The sequence below is a fragment of the Sphaerodactylus townsendi genome, linkage group LG15 (genome assembly GCF_021028975.2).
Source record: "Sphaerodactylus townsendi isolate TG3544 linkage group LG15, MPM_Stown_v2.3, whole genome shotgun sequence".
Lineage (NCBI taxonomy): Eukaryota > Metazoa > Chordata > Lepidosauria > Squamata > Sphaerodactylidae > Sphaerodactylus > Sphaerodactylus townsendi.
In genome coordinates, this window is record NC_059439.1 from 27815361 (window position 1) to 27831258 (window position 15898).

Consider the following 15898-nt stretch of genomic DNA (forward strand, 5'->3'; position numbering starts at 1 on the left):
TTCTTCCTGTTTGTTCAAGGACAGGAGTCGACTTGAAACGGTTTGACAGAAGGAAATGCTCATATTTGGCCATACGGACGTTGCAGTTTGCTTACTATTTCATGTCAGTTTTGTGCTTATGTAAGGCAGAGATTTAGGGACGGGGGGGGGGCGGGAAGGCGGGGCTTGGGTTCTGTGTGGGTGGAGCTGGCTAGCCAAATTGATGGCAAGAGTCAGTAAGAGTCAAAGGAAGGGAAAGGAGCTTGTAGACCACCTTTCCTTACAGGAGAGAAAGGTGAGGTATAGATTCGAACTCCTCCCTTTCTTCTTTTGGAGGAGTGGAGAACTGAACCCATTTCCTCTAGATTACAGTCTGCCACTTTTAACCACTAAACCTCATTTCTACCTCGGTTTTTTTTCATCTTTGCCTGCTTCCAAGGTTCTATCTGCCTCTTTTTTAATATCTTCACAACCAATCTGTGAAAGAGGCTAATGTCAAGGTGAGGTGAATATTTGTACCTGAGATTCCCCAGTCCCCATCTAACACTGTAACCACTAGACAACAGTGCCTGTAAATGAGTGCAGTTAGCAGCACGGAATCAAGATATGAAGTGCTTTTAGGAGCAGCAGTGGCGTAGGAGGTTAAGAGCTCGTGTATCTAATCTGGAGGGACCGGGTTTGATTCCCAGCTCTGCCACCTGAGCTGTGGAGGCTTATCTGGGGAATTCAGATTAGCCTGTGCACTCCCACACACGCCAGCTGGGTGACCTTGGGCTAGTCACAGCTTCTCAGAGTTCTCTCAGCCCCACCTACCTCACAGGGTGTTTGTTGTGAGGGGGGGAAGGGCAAGGAGATTGTAAGCCCCTTTGAGTCTCCTGCAGGAGAGAAAGGGGGGATATAAATCCAAACTCCTCCTCCTCCTCCTCCTCCTCCTCCTCCTCCTCCTCTTCTTCTTCTTCTTCTTCTTCTTCTTAAGTCCAGCTCCTTCGTGCGTCTTGTGGATATCCAGACAGCAGACGATGCAAGTCAGAAATATTCTAAAAATAAAATTAATCTAATCTCAACTGCAAACCACGGAGACATCTATGGAGCTGCTGATAAAATTGGTTTATAGCTTTCTGTCAGCTGCCCTCACAACCACCCTGTGAGGTAATTCACACTCACAGGACATAGCTTCGTGGGGACAAGTCCAGACAGAATCTTCTCTTGAGCAAATGTATTTACAGCCAGCCTCCTAAGCTCTCTGAAGAATAGCAGATCCTAGTCACGAGGTAATGGAAACTTCTTGTCGAGTTTTTTTTTGAGAGTGCAAGACTTAGACATTTGGGGAGCGCTTGAGGTTGCTGGGATTGCTGATCTCCAGGCTACAGAGTTCAATTACCCCCGAAGAAATGGCTGCTTTGGAAGAGGGGGAGACTCTATGGCAGGGGTGTCCAATTCTGGTGCTTCAGATGTTCACGGACTACAACTCCCATCAGCCCCTGCTCGCATGGCCAATTGGACACCCCTGCTCTATGGCATCATACCCTCCTGCGGCCCCTCCCCACAAAACCCTGTCCTCTCTAGGCATTCCCCCCCCCCCAAAAAAAAATCTCCAGCAATTTCTCAGCGCAGAGCTGGCAGCCTTAGCTGGTGTTGTATCCCACTGTCCAAGCATCCAGCAAATTCAACGTTTGCTCCAGCCACGATCAGCTGGAGGGTGGCCATTGCACTGTGAACTGGCCCCTGCTCCGAGGTCCCTTCTGCATAATGCGCTTTCAATCCACTTTCACAATTGTTCGCAACTGGATTTTGCTATTTTGCACGGCGAAATCCAGCTGCAAAGTGGATAGAAAGTGGATTGGAAGTGAGCAGCAGTGGCGTAGGAGGTTAAGAGCTCGTGTATCTAATCTGGAGGAACCGGGTTTGATTCCCAGCTCTGCTGCCTGAGCTGTGGAGGCTTATCTGGGGAATTCAGATTAGCCTGTGCACTCCCACACACGCCAGCTGGGTGACGTGGGCTCGTCACAGCTTCTCAGAGCTCTCTCAGCCCCACCTACCTCACAGGGTGTTTGTTGTGAGGGAGCAAGGGCAAGGAGATTGTAAGCCCCTTTGAGTCTCCTGCAGGAGAGAAAGGGGGGATATAAATCCAAACTTTTCTTCCTTCTTCTTCTTCTTCTTCTTCTTCTTCTTCTTCTTCTTCTTCTTCTTCTTCTTCTTCTTCTTCTTCTTCTTCTTCTTCTTCTTCTTCTTCTTCTTCTTCTTCTTCTTCTTCTTCTTCTTCTTCTTCTTCTTCTTCTTCTTCTTCTACTATTCTTCATGTGCGGAAGGGGCCTCAGTGCTGCGTGCTTCAGGTAGATCCTGATGGCTTTGGCCTGCTGCTAAGCCCGAGCTCTTCTCCCAGAGTTGGGCACCAAACAGAGGTGTATCTAGGGGAAATGTAGGTTGGTGCAAAATCTTTCCCACCCTCCAACCTATGGATAGCCGCCCTCCCCCAACACAACCAAACAACTTTTTTTAAGTCAGTGTATGGACCAGTGGTGGGATCCAAAAATTTTAGTAACAGGTTCCCATGGTGGTGGGATTCAAACTGTGGCGTAGCGCCAATGGGGCTGGGCAGGGCACGGCGGGGGCGTGGCCGGGCATTCCGGGGGCGGGGCATTCCTGGGCGGGGCTGTGGCAAGGACGCAGCCACTGCACCGGTCCTTGGGCGGGAAACGAATGCACGCAGGCGCAGGCTGCCACGCACGCCGGTGCACCTCCTGCTAGACTGCTTCAAGTTCTGCGTGCTACTGTTGAGAGGAGGGGCGTAACTAAGGCAAAAATCACGTGGCAAAACCACCAATTAGTAACCCCCTCTCGGCACACACAAATAATTAGTAACCTACTCTCGGGAACCTGTGAGAATCTGCCGGATCCCACCTCTGGTATGGACCCAAGTGGGAAAGAGGAGGGGTGTGGGGGCATTTTTCCACCCCTCTTGTGACTAAATGGCCCTAGCCCAGGGACATTTGACCCAGTATGTCCCCCTGTGCAGAACACCCCTGGTACCAAGCCTTTATAAGACAGGATGGGTCCCTTATTGCCTGATTATCATGCCCGGGCTTGTTATCCTGATATCCCCGCTAGACCGGTCCAAGCTGGAAAACGGCCCTCCGTGTTTGGAGATTCTCCAAGATTTCCCCTAGTAGCAGGGGAACCATGCCAATGCAAACATTGGCAGCGATGGGGGTGTTTAAATCATTCACCCTGAAGCAATCTTCCTTTGGTTTACAGTAGCTTGTTGGCATTTCCTGGAGCTTTGGCATGCTTTCCTCTGCAAGTCCAACTTCCAGGGAAAGTGACTTGCAAATTTTTCTCCCCTGAGCTCATCAGACAGGAATCCGTTGAATTAGTGAAAGGCACAGGCATTGAGGGAGAAGGTCAAAGGTTGACAAGGGTCGGGCAAAGTTTTTAAACCCCAAAGCGACAAATATTTACATACGAGTCCAATTGCAATAGTTCGTTTCTAGCAAGAGAGGCCAGGCAGAGGAGTTCAAGCATGCCAGTGTTATGCCCTTCGATCCAGACAAGGTAAGTAGTGAGGGAAAGACATTCGGCACATGTTCAGTTGTCACATACTGCAACACCCAAAGCTCCAGGTCTCAAATTCAGGGTCAAACTGCTTGGGCCATTGTGGAGCTATGATCTGGTCACTCGGCATGCTACTGAGTAGCAAAAAGGGACCCCGTGAGAGGGACATGGATGGGATAGCATCGGGGAAGCACAGTTTTTGCTTTCCCCCATGCTGCTTTACGGATTGGAATTGCTCCTCCTGAAAATGAAGGAGAAAAGAAGAAGAGTTTGGATTTATATCCCACCTTTCTCTCCTGTAGGGAGACTCAAGGTGGCTTACAAGCTCCTTTCCCTTTGTCCCCCCACAACAGACACGTTGTGAGGTCGGTGGGGCTGAGAGAGTCCTGAACAAACTGTGTCTAGCCCACGGTCACCCAGCAGGAAGGTAGGAGTGCGGAAACACATCTGGTTCACCAGATAAGCCTCTGCCACTCAGGTGGAGGAGTTGGGAATCAAACCCAGTTCTCCAGATTAGAATCCACCTGCTCTTAACCACTACACCACATTGGCTCTCAAAAGAAAAGTTTGGATTTATTGCCCTGCTTTACTCGATCACAAGGAGTCTCAAAGCGGCTCACAAGCTCTTGTGAGGTAGGTCTGAGAGGGGCTGAGAGAGTTCAGAGAGAACTGGGACGGCCCCAGGATCACCCAGCGGACTTCACGTGGAGGAGCAGGGAAAACAAACCCAGTTCTTGAGGTCAGAGTTTGCCAATCTCACCTACTACCTCTCACTGGCTCTGCAGCTTTGCTTTACAATTTGGAAGGGAAAAGGGCCAGCACAAGGTAGGTAGGGTCTTTTTCTCCATGGGGGGCAAGTTTTGATTGGGAAAATGGTGTGTAGGGAAAAGTTGGTCTGCCCTTTACCCCAGCATCAAAGGTTCAGTCCATGTCAGCTTTTCTTTTAATTGATTTTTAGATACTGGGAGAGTAAATTATGGATCCGTGTCATGCGTGGCTTGTACCCAAGCACCGACTGACGATAGCATACCCTGTTTTACAAATGGAAATAGGGAATGCTTGTATTTGAGTGCTCCCCGACTGTACACACTGTGGGAGGGGTGTACACATGGGCCCTCCCCCTGCTTTTGAAGTGTCTGCTCCTACCCATCCCACCAACATTGGCTCAGTGTCATCCGTGAGGATAGTAAAACCTGCCTGGACTTGCCCTCGCCAACATCAGCCTTGCAAAATAACTTACCTCTCCCCTTCCTAAAGAGATTAGGAACAGACAGTACTCCAGCCTGGGAAAGCTAGTTCCCATCTCCCACCTTGGACTACATGCTTTTGTGAAACAAAGAAGATGCTAATGTAACTTCATCAAGGAGTTTTTGCCAGAAATACCAATCTCATTTTTCTAGTCTCTGATTAATCTCTCCTAAAGACCGCCTTCATTTACATTCGGCATTGTCTAGAAGCTGGAATTGAATCAACTTCCTCCTACCTCTGGACACTCCCTAGCTTAGAACATCAAGCCAAGTGTCCAGTCAAACTGTATTACTTAACTTAAATATTCAAACAAGTATTCCTTCCCTCTGGAAGGCGTGAGTCTCCTTTGTCCTGGGAGATCAGATTTCTCCCTGTAATTAGTCCCCTCTCCCAGCACCCAGTGTTCAGTATTCTTCTGGACATCTCTCTGTTTAGTTGATACTGTCCCCCGTGCATTGTCTTTCTTCGTCTACCAGAGCTCAGCACAGGCCACTGGACTCTGCCTGAATGGACCATTCTGCTGCTAGACCAGGTAATTATTGCCTCTATTCCCCCTAACCTCTTACTTTTCCAAACCTATATACTCAACTTTATATGCATCCTAGGACTGTGTAAATGTTCTGCTGCTTTGTGTGCTTGTACATTTATTTTTATTTTCTCCAAAAAAATTATTAAACTTTTACTATGTTATCCTGTGGATTTCTTGTGGAGATTCGTCTTGGTAAACATTGGAAACAAAGATCTCGAGCTCCCCTGACCTTTCATTTAAGCGCAGTCTGTCCTTTGCTAATTCCCCACTCTAAAAGGGGCAGACCAAAGCATTTTGGGTAACACCTACATACTCTGGGCTGTATGATTTTGAATCTGTATGTGTCTGTTGTCCACTGATTTAAAAGTGAAGATGAAATCACCAGAGGCATAACTATTGAGAAGCTGGGTGATGTTTGAGAAGAGAAAGACAGGCCTTCCCTGATCCAAAGAAATATTGGACCAAAAAGCTGAGGCAAGGAGGAGAGACATTTCAGGTACGTTTCAAGCTGTAAGCCCTGGAAATCACTTCCCGGCTCATGCTTATTTCTTTCTTCAGTTGCCACATGATGGTCACAAGGACACCACCATGTTGTTTAGTTTGGCCCTGTGATTTGCTGGTTCAGAATTCCCCACGTCAGGGACTCTGTGATAGTTTTGGTTTTTCTTTCCTAGAAGCCTTGTGCGTGATGGATGATGAGTATTCTACCATTTCCCCCTCTTTGGCTTCAAGACATAAATATTTAGACGCAGGGTGATGCTGCTACTGCTGCCGGAAAGGTGGGATCTTTCCTCCCCAAATAAACATTGAGACTAGAGGCTGAAGCAATCGGAGAAGATTCTTGCAGAGCAAAGAAAGACTAGAAAGGAGGCAAAGCAGATGCTGTGGTTAAAAATATTATTGGGGGGGAGAAACTTTATGGACTGATACTGAGCAGCTACCCTGTCTGAAATGGCAGGCTGTGTGGTGTGTAGCGTCCAAGTGTTCCTGCATATGAACTGGTATGCATGGGCACTAGAGACAAGACCCAACACAACACAAGCCTTTATTGGCATATAAAACAGGACAAAATTTTAAAACAAAACAAGGTTAAGAAATACAGTTAAAATTACTAATTTCCAGTATAAAATTTGCAACAGTTTCACAAAAGAGTACATCAGAGCCGTTCAGGAGATTGGGTATCTTATAACACTCATGCCACTGAGAACATTGCAAGAAAATGGAATTCATGTATTTCATGTGTATCTTATTGTATTTAGGGCATAGAAACAAAGAATGGTCAAGTGTTTCAACCGTAGTCATATCACATGAAAAAACTCTTTTAGCATGTTCCATATTCTTAAAACTTCCCACCAGCAGAGCTGATGGCAGCACATTACATCTTGCAGTAGCCAAGGCTCTCCTCTGGGTGGGATTAATCAGTAGACGAAGATATGCTGCCATAATTCCTCGCTCGCATGGGATTAATAATGTAGTCGGAGAACAGGTTGTCTTGGCAGCAGAGACAAGACCCAATCCAGAAACTGTCTTCTGAGATGGAATTTTATTGGTACTTAAAAACTTAACACAAAATAGAAGCAGACTAACCACCTTGATTAGTCTCCTGCCCTGAAAACCCCTTGCTGGGGTTGCCATAAATCAACTGCAACTTGACAGCACTTCATATACCTAAGCAACTTTGGTAAACACCCCTCCCAATTTCTCGTTCCTGGATCCCAAATCCTGTTCAGTCATTCTGGATTAGAACCAGTGGCGTAGTGCCAAGGGGACGAGAGGCAATGCACCAGGTGTGTGTGTAACCTCAGCTTGCGGGTTCTGTGGGGAAGAACTTGGAATTAGTTTGCAACAACAATTAAAAAAAACAAAATGGTTTACTTTCTTAACATACAACATTAAACATCAACATTTAACATCACACTTCAAGGTCCCGTTCAGGTTGCATTTTCAAGTCCTTATATTTACAGTCTACTGATACTGCCAAGTCCAATTCTTCTTTGCAAGTGGGTTGGCTCCTGAAGACTCCAAGGGCTTGATGAACAGGATTCAACAGGATGAAGGTTTCCAGGAGAACTCTCACCCATTACAACATAAAAAAAACCCTTAACAAGGTGTTAAGGGCTTATACAACCAAAGTCCGAGTCTGGTAGCCTTGTCTCCTCCAACTACATGAGCTCTGCAGCCTTCTGCTGCTTTGAGTCTCCACCCCTTTCTGGGTCAACCCATTCTGAGCATGGGGGTTACATGTGCCCCTGCGGGGGTGTGGGTGGGGCATGGTGAGGGCATGGCGGGGTGTTCTGGGGGCATGGCAAGGGCACAGGGTGCACACGTGCCCTCCTTGCTCCTCCCCTGGTTAAAACATTGCCTAGAATGGAAAACCTGCCCAAAATATCTCATTTCTTGAGGTGTTCTTGAGCCAGAGGTGTTCTTGAGTCATCCTACAGATGACTCAGTAGAATGTTCTGTATACTTCTCAGATTTTGACGCCTAGACCATATCAGAAGACCGCCATTTTCCTGGTGTGTCTGGGACATGGTTACCAACACAAACCATTAATCTCCAATGTGCTGTTTGCATACTCTCCAAGTGAAAGCATAACACAGTTCCCAATATAACGCCACGTCTGAGGTCACTGGGATGCCAGGAGCACGAGATCAGCCTATTCCCCAACAGGCAGGTCCAGTGAGATCAGAGGTTTTTCAAAGAAGAAGAAGAAGAGTTGGATTTATCATCCCCCTTTCTCTCCTGTAAGGACTCAAAGGGGCTTACAAACTCTTTCCCTTTCCCCCCTCACAACAAACACCTTGTGAGGTAGGTGGGGCTGAGAGAGCTCCAAAGAACTTTGACTAGCCCAAGGTCACTCAGCTAGCATGTGTTGGAGTGCACAAGCTAATCTAGTTCACCAGATAAGCCTCCACAGCTCAAGTGGCAGAGTGGGGAATCAAACCCAGTTCTCCAGATTAGAGTGCACCTGCTCTTAACCACTACACCACGCTGGCTCTTCTAGAATAAAGGATGCATAGTATATGGCTTAGAGGGGAATGGAACTAATGGGATTCAAGGCTGGGTTCCTAACATTTTCTGAACAGAGGAAGAAGCATTCATGAGAATCAAAAGGACCTGGCTCCCAGAATCCTCTTGGTTTACCCAGAAGTCTCTTTTCCAGTTTGTGATATCTACAAACCAATGCTTACCTGGATGAGCCAGGCACTGGCGTAATGCCCATTGGGCAAGGTGGGCAGCTGCCCAGGGCATCACCTTGTGGGGGGCATCAAAATGCTGGGTTCGTTTTTGGGTATTTTAGTGGTTTTCCATTTGTGGCCTGCAGGGGGCGCAGTTTTTAGGCTAGCGGCACCAAAATTTCAGCGTATCATCAGGAGACTGCCCTTATGCTACCCCCCAAGTTTGGTGAGGTTTGGTTAAGGGAGTCCAAAGTTATGGACTCCCAAAGGGGGTGCCCCTGTCCCCCATTGTTTCCAATGGGAGCTAATAGGAGATGGGGGCTACAGTTTTGAGGGTCCATAACTTTGGCCCCCCTGAACCAAACTGCACCAAACCCGGGGAGTATCATTAGGGCAGTCTCCTGATGAGACCCTGAAAGTTTTGAGACTGTGCCTTCAGAAATGTGTCCCCCACAGCCTGCAACCCCCATTGACAGCAATGCAGAAAACTCAATCCAGAACAAAGATTCTTGGGGAAATTTCTAGGATGTTCCTGCAGGGGGTGCATTTTTGGATGTATCGGCACCAAAATTTCAGGGTATCATCTGGAGATGATGACAGCCCCCAAGTTTGGTGCAGTTTGGTTCAGGGGGGCCAAAGTTATGGACCCTCAAACTGTAGCCCCCATCTCCTATTAGCTCCCATTGGAAACAATGGGGGATGGGGCATGCCCTTTGGGTGTCCATAACCTTGGACTCCTTGAACCAAACCTCACCAGACTTGGGGAGTAGCATAAGGACAGTCTCCTGATGGTATGCTGAAATTTTGGTGCTGATATGTCTAAAAATGCACCCCCTGCAGGCACCAATGTCCTGGTGCAAAAAAATTTTTGGTCATGGTGGAGTGGCCGCCCATGGGGGGGGGCATCCAACTCAGGTTTTACCCAGGGCTACAGTTTGCCCAGGGCTGCCTCATTACGCCCCTGGAGCCAGGGTATCCTGATGGAGAGCCAGTATGGTATAGTGGTTAAGAGCAAGTGGACTATAGTCTGGAGAGCTTAGTTTGATTCCCCACTCCTCCACAAGAGCAGTGGATTCTTATCTGGTGAACTGGCGACTTTGAGCTAGTCACAGTTCTTCAGGGCTCTCTCAGCCCCACCTACCTCACAAGGTGTCCGCTGTGATGAGAGGCAGGGTTGACCCTGATTACTACCCCAAAATCTCTAGGAATTTTCCAAACCTGTATGGGTGCAAGTTAGATAGACGGATGGATGGGCAGACAGATAAATAGATAATGCAATCTTTCCATTTATTGACATCCCAATTTTCTAACCAGTTGAGATCTGATGAAGTATAGTGGTTCTGGTACCTGTAGAAGAGCCTTCCTTGTCTGTATACTTGTAAATAAGAACATAAGAACTAGCCTGCTGGATCAGACCAGAGTCCATCTAGTCCAGCACTCTGCTACTCGCAGTGGCCCACCAGGTGCCTTTGGGAGCTCATATGCAGGAGGTGAAAGCAATGGCCTTCTGCTGCTGCTGCTCCTGAGCACCTGGTCTGCTAAGGCATTTGCAATCTGAGATCAAGGCGGATCAAGATTGGGTAGCCATAGATCGACTTCTCCTCCATAAATCTGTCCAAGCCCTTTTTAAAGTTATCCAGTTATAAAACAAATACTATAACAATGCCACAGGCCTCCAGAAATCTCCCCTCTGAAGGGAACCAAACCACGTTAAGTGCCAAACCTGGAAGTTTTCACCGCTCAGAGATATAGCGTGGCCCTATGAATCACAAAATATCCTGTCATTGAGTTCAGGGCATTTGTAATTAATGCTCTATTACACTCATATAATTTGTACAAGCTCTTTCCCAAAGGTTTCTCTTGTCACATGAGCTGTCTGTTTATTTAAGAAAGATGTACACTGTAAGTAGGCGAGGATTTCAGCTCTTGTAAAACAACTGTTCTCGTCTGACACGTACATTTCTGACGCGAACAGAGAAACGACACACAGAGACACTTGGCCTTGGCTGGAGACTTGCACAAGTTTCTGCCGGTACTGCGGACGTTGCTACATCTCTACAACTTTCTTGGATGCTTCATCTCAGCCTCTGTTCCTTGCTATTGTTAGGCCTGATTCTTTTCACAGAAGACCCAAGAGGAGACCACCGGATTCCTAGGTTTGTTAACCAATCACATTTCTTTCTAGTGGGGATGCTCAGATATGCACCAACCTGGCTTATGTTCTGTTCACCAGCTGCGAACAAACAGCTTAGTTTTTGATGGGCTGTTCGTCTGTTTGCTGACATGTTCACGCCTATTCAGCAAGTTGCTTCACTATCCTATTTTCTAACAATGCAGTGCCAGTACAACACAATCAGCTCTTTGTTCATTCTCACACAGCCTGACCGAATTAAATTCTTTACCCTATCCCACCCTTCCTGTGCTACTGCCGCTACAATTGGTGGTAATTGTTTAAGCAGAAAGTTAAATGAGTCATACATCATATAAGTCAATCATCAATAAATACCTGTGTTTTAATTTCCCGGTTGGTGTTAGTGAAAGTCAGTGGTCCCCGACCTTCTTGAGCCTGTGGACATCTTTGTAATTTTGAGCAAGATTGGGGAACGCCACCGCAAAATGGCGGCCACGAGAGACAGAGCCAAACCCCAAATGGCTGCCTCCAGAGACAGAACCAACTGGAATACCTGTTTCCTCACATATTCTGGGAAGAAGGGAATCCTGAAGGGGAATGGAACCACACACTGACAGAGTTGAACTGGTTTCTACCTAGGTTCGCCTCAGTGAATCCCCACTGCCACCGAGCTCAACATTGTTTTGTCTCAGTTCCCCCCCTCAGAACTGCGACATCCTTGTCGCAGTTATGAACTACACTTTTCTGCCGGAACAAGGTCGATACCGCTTCGAAGCTTCGAAGTGGGGAAGCATCGAAACGACACCTCATCCGTTCAACCAATCACGAGCCACTTTTGTGGCATGCGCAGAATGGAAGATTCGTGGTGGGCATGTAACTGTAAACTGTAAAAACTGTAAAAAAAAAAAAGAACGCTCCCGTTTTCCGCCGTAACACAAGCGCCAATCACGATCGAGGAGCGCAACAGGCACCAAGATGATCCCGCCCACTTAGCTCGGTTCCAGGGGGCCAACTCAGTTGCTGTGGAGACAGCCTGAATCGCCCTCCACTGAAGGGAACCGAGTCGACCTTAGCTCCCTTCTGTAGTGGGGAAAGCCCCTAAGAAAAACCCAGATGTTTACCAGTCCTCCTCATCCTCCAGTGGAAAACCCCAAGCAGCACATATCAAGTCCAGATTTACTATGCCTCTCTCCTCTCTCTGCAAGTGCCATGGTGCCCCTGGGCACCACATTGGGGGACCCTGGTCTAAGTAGTCCTTAGCAACATTAATGGCTGTGGATCTGTTTGGATCAGTGGTTCTCAACCTGGGGGCCAGGACCCCTTTGGGGGTCGAACGACCCTTTCACAGGGGTCGCCTAAGACTCTCTGCATCAGTGTTCTCCATCTGTAAAATGGATAAATGTTAGGGTTGGGGGTCACCACAACGTGAGGAACTGTATTAAAGGGTCGCGGCATTAAGAAGGTTGAGAACCACTGGTTTAGATTGACAGCAGTTTGCACACCTGCAGTGCCTTAGTGTTCGTGTACACATTTTTACATGGAGAATTGCTGGAAATCAAAGGTACCGTAGCCACTCAGAGATTTTACTTCTAGAGCTGTCTGGAGGAAGGCAATGTTATCAAGACGCACTAGCAACATTCAAAGACGCACCCAAAAGCCAAGAAGAGGGACCTTGGTTTGCCAGGGACAACTAAGAAAACAGAGACCCCTTCCACACGTGCAGAATAATGCACTTTCAATCCACTTTCAGTGCACTTTGCAGCTGGATTTTGCTGTGCGGAATAGCAAAATCCACTTTCAAACCATTGTGAAAGTGGATTGAATGTGCATTATTCTCAGAGGGGGGATCCAGCAGGTTCTCACAGGTTCCCGAGAGTAGGTTACTAATTATTTGTGTGTGCCGAGAGGGGGTTACTAAATGGTGATTTTGCCACGTGATTTTTGCCTTACTTACGCCCCTCCTCTCAGCAGTAGCATGCAGAACTTGAAGCAGTCTAGCAGGAAGTGCACCGGCGTGCATTCGTTTCCCGCCCAAGGACTGGCGCAGCGGCTGCGTCCTTGCCACAGCCCTGCCCAGGAATGCCCCGCTCCCGGAATGCCTGGCCACGCCCCCATTGTGCCCCGCACAGCCCCACTGGCGCTACGCCACAGTTTGAATCCCACCACCATGGGAACCTGTTACTAAAATTTTTGGATCCCACCACTGATTATTCTGCATGTGTGGAAGGGGCCAGAGGTCATCAGCATGGGTGTAGTGAAATTCATAAAACCGGATTGGAGGTTGCTAGTGCTTGCTGGAACGATTGGAGTTGTGCCGGAAAGAAGTTCTTCCTCCTTGAGTAGCCAAGATGGCTATTTTTCAGGTTGAGTCTGGATTTCTTTTCTTTTCTTTTCTTCCTTTCTTTGGCCGTGTATTATAAGCCTAGCCTGGTTTTCATTTGGGAAATTTCGGAAAGTATGCCTCGCCGCGACACTGTTTGCAGATTTGCAGACAGCAGTAGATGGACGGTCCGCTTTCCAGCCAGGGGTCTCAACCCGAAATCTTGTCTCTTCCCCGCTGCTGCCGCTGCAACCTCAAATTTTTTCATGAGCACTGATGCAGAAATGTTTGCGTTGTGCGGAAGTTGCTAAGTGGAGAGGAACTCTTGACCGCCGCCTCCACCCCAATAAAGAAAATTCCTGAGTTACATCAGTGCGCATGAAGACTAACAGGAAAAGGATTGTGCCATCAATGCCGGCATCTGGTCCTGTCAGAAGAGGTAGATGGACCCCGGAAGGGTACCCGGGGGCTGGTTTATAACACGATTGCACCAGTAAGACCTCAGGGAACGGCATGTCCTGCAAAAGGTGTGGGGGAATACCCAGCCAATACCAGTATTCAGGCCCAAGGCAACATATTACAAATTCACACCTTTACCTCCTCTGCTTTTTTTCTTTTTTTTACAAAAATAGATTCCAGGAAACCAAGCCAAACTGACCCGTGATTCAGCGGGTCCTTGTACAGTAACCCTGAAGACATTTGCTTTCTTTCCTCACCCTCAACATTCCTCCGATGCAAATGCTAAAGAAATAAGTCAAATCGTGCCCACTCACCCTAGGCTCATTCCGCACACGCAAAATAATGCACTTTCAAGCTGCTTTCACAACTGTTTTTGCCATTCCGCACAGCTTCAAAGAGCCCTGAAAGCAGCTTGAAGGTGCATTATTCTGCGTGTGCGGAATGAGCCCTAGACTGGTTTGGTTTCCATGCCTTTCTTTCTTTCTTTTTTTGGATTTATATCCCCCCTTTCTCTCCTGCAGGAGACTCAAAGGGGCTGACAATCTCCTTGCCCTTCCCCCCTCACAACAAACACCCTGTGAGGTAGGTGAGGCTGAGAGAGCTCCGAGAAGCTGCGACTAGCCCAAGGTCACCCAGCTGGCGTGTGTGGGAGTGCCCAGGCTAATCTGAATTCCCCAGATAAGCCTCCACAGCTCAGGCGGCAGCGCTGGGAATCAAACCCGGTTCCTCCAGATTAGATACACGAGCTCTTAACCTCCTACGCCACTGCTGCTCCCCTGCCATTTTGCGGGGGAGGTTATGAAGTTGTTGCTGAGTCTGTTCCTGTTGGGAGACTTGATTTCACTCAGTGTGATGGCGGCGTCAGGCTAGGATTCCGGGAGATCCAGGTTCGATTCCCGCTCTACCACACACTCAGCCTCGCCTACTTCACAGGAATGTTGTGAGAATAAAATGGAAGGCAACAGAACAACATAAGTTGCTTTGACTACCTAATGGAGACGAAAACCGGGGTATAAATGAAGTAAATAACTTGCAGAAGCAAATGTATGACCTTGCTTGCCAAATCAGACCCACAGATCACTGAGTCTAGCAAGACGTTTCCAAAAGTGTCTAACCAGTGCTCTTGGCAGGCCATAGCCTCTCCTTCTTGTTGCCTTAGCAACTACCATCGATAGGTATCCTGCCTCTGAACATGGAGGTTCCACTTAGCCAACTCAACTAACATTCCCTTGAATGTGTCCAATAACAGCAAGTCTCTTCTAGGACCCTTGCAGTCTAATTTAGCTCTGATGGCTTTAAGTCTTTGAAACTGGTTACAGTGACATAGCGGTTAAGAGCAGGTGCACTCTAATCTGGGGGACTGGGTTTGATTCTCCATTGTGTCACTTGAGCTGTGGAGGCTTATCCCGGGAACTAGATTAGCCTGTGCACTCCAACACATGCCAGCTGGGTGACCTTGGGCTAGTCACAGTTCTTCAGAGCTCTCTCAGCCCCACACATCTCACAGGGTGTTTGTTGGGGGGGGGGGGAAGGGAAAGGAGTTTGTAAGCCCCTTTGAGTCTCCTACAGGAGAGAAAGGGGGGGTATCAATCCAAACTCTTCTCTTCTTCTTACTTAGATATTTATACTCAGTTTTTCCCCCAATAGCAAGCCAAGACTGCTTAGCAAGCTGTCGAAGTCCCTAACACACACACACACACACACACACACACACACACACACACACACACACACACACACACACACACACACACACACAGAGAGAGAGAGAGAGAGAGAGAGAGAGAGAGAGAGAGAGAGTTGTGGAAGGCTGGCTTCAGAGAGACCTTGGTGGATTGAGAGAAGGAGAGGAATGGATGGGGAAGAAGGTGGGAAGAGAGATGGAGAGAGAAGCAGCTGGCACGGGCTGATGGATGGGTGCTTAGACGCCTTGCACCTGCATGGATGAGGTATGCATGGAAGAAGAAGAGTTTGGATTTATACCACCCCCTTTTTCTCCTGCAAGGAGTCCCAAAAAAGCTTACAAACTCCTTTTCCCTTCCTCTTCCCACAACAGACACCTTGTGGGCAGTGGTGGGATCCAAAAATTTTAGTAACAGGTTCCCATGGCGGTGGGATTCAAACTGTGGCGTGGCACCAATGGGGCTGGGCGGGGCATGATGGGGGCGTGGCCGGGCATTCCAGGGGTGGGGCATTCCTGGGCAGGGCTGTGGCAAGGACGCAGCTGCTGCGCCGGTCCTTGGGCGGGAAACGAATGCACGCAGGCGCAGGCTGCCACACACGCCGGTGCACCTCCTGCTAGACTGCTTCAAGTTCTGCACGCTACTGCTGAGAGGAGGGGCGTAACTAAGGTGAAAATGATGTGGCAAAATCACCAATTAGTAACCCCCTCTCGGCACACACAAATAATTAGTCACCTACTCTCGGGAACCTGTGAGAACCTGCTGGATCCCACCTCTGCTTGTGGGGTAAGTGGGGCTGAGAGAGTTCTGTGACTGGCC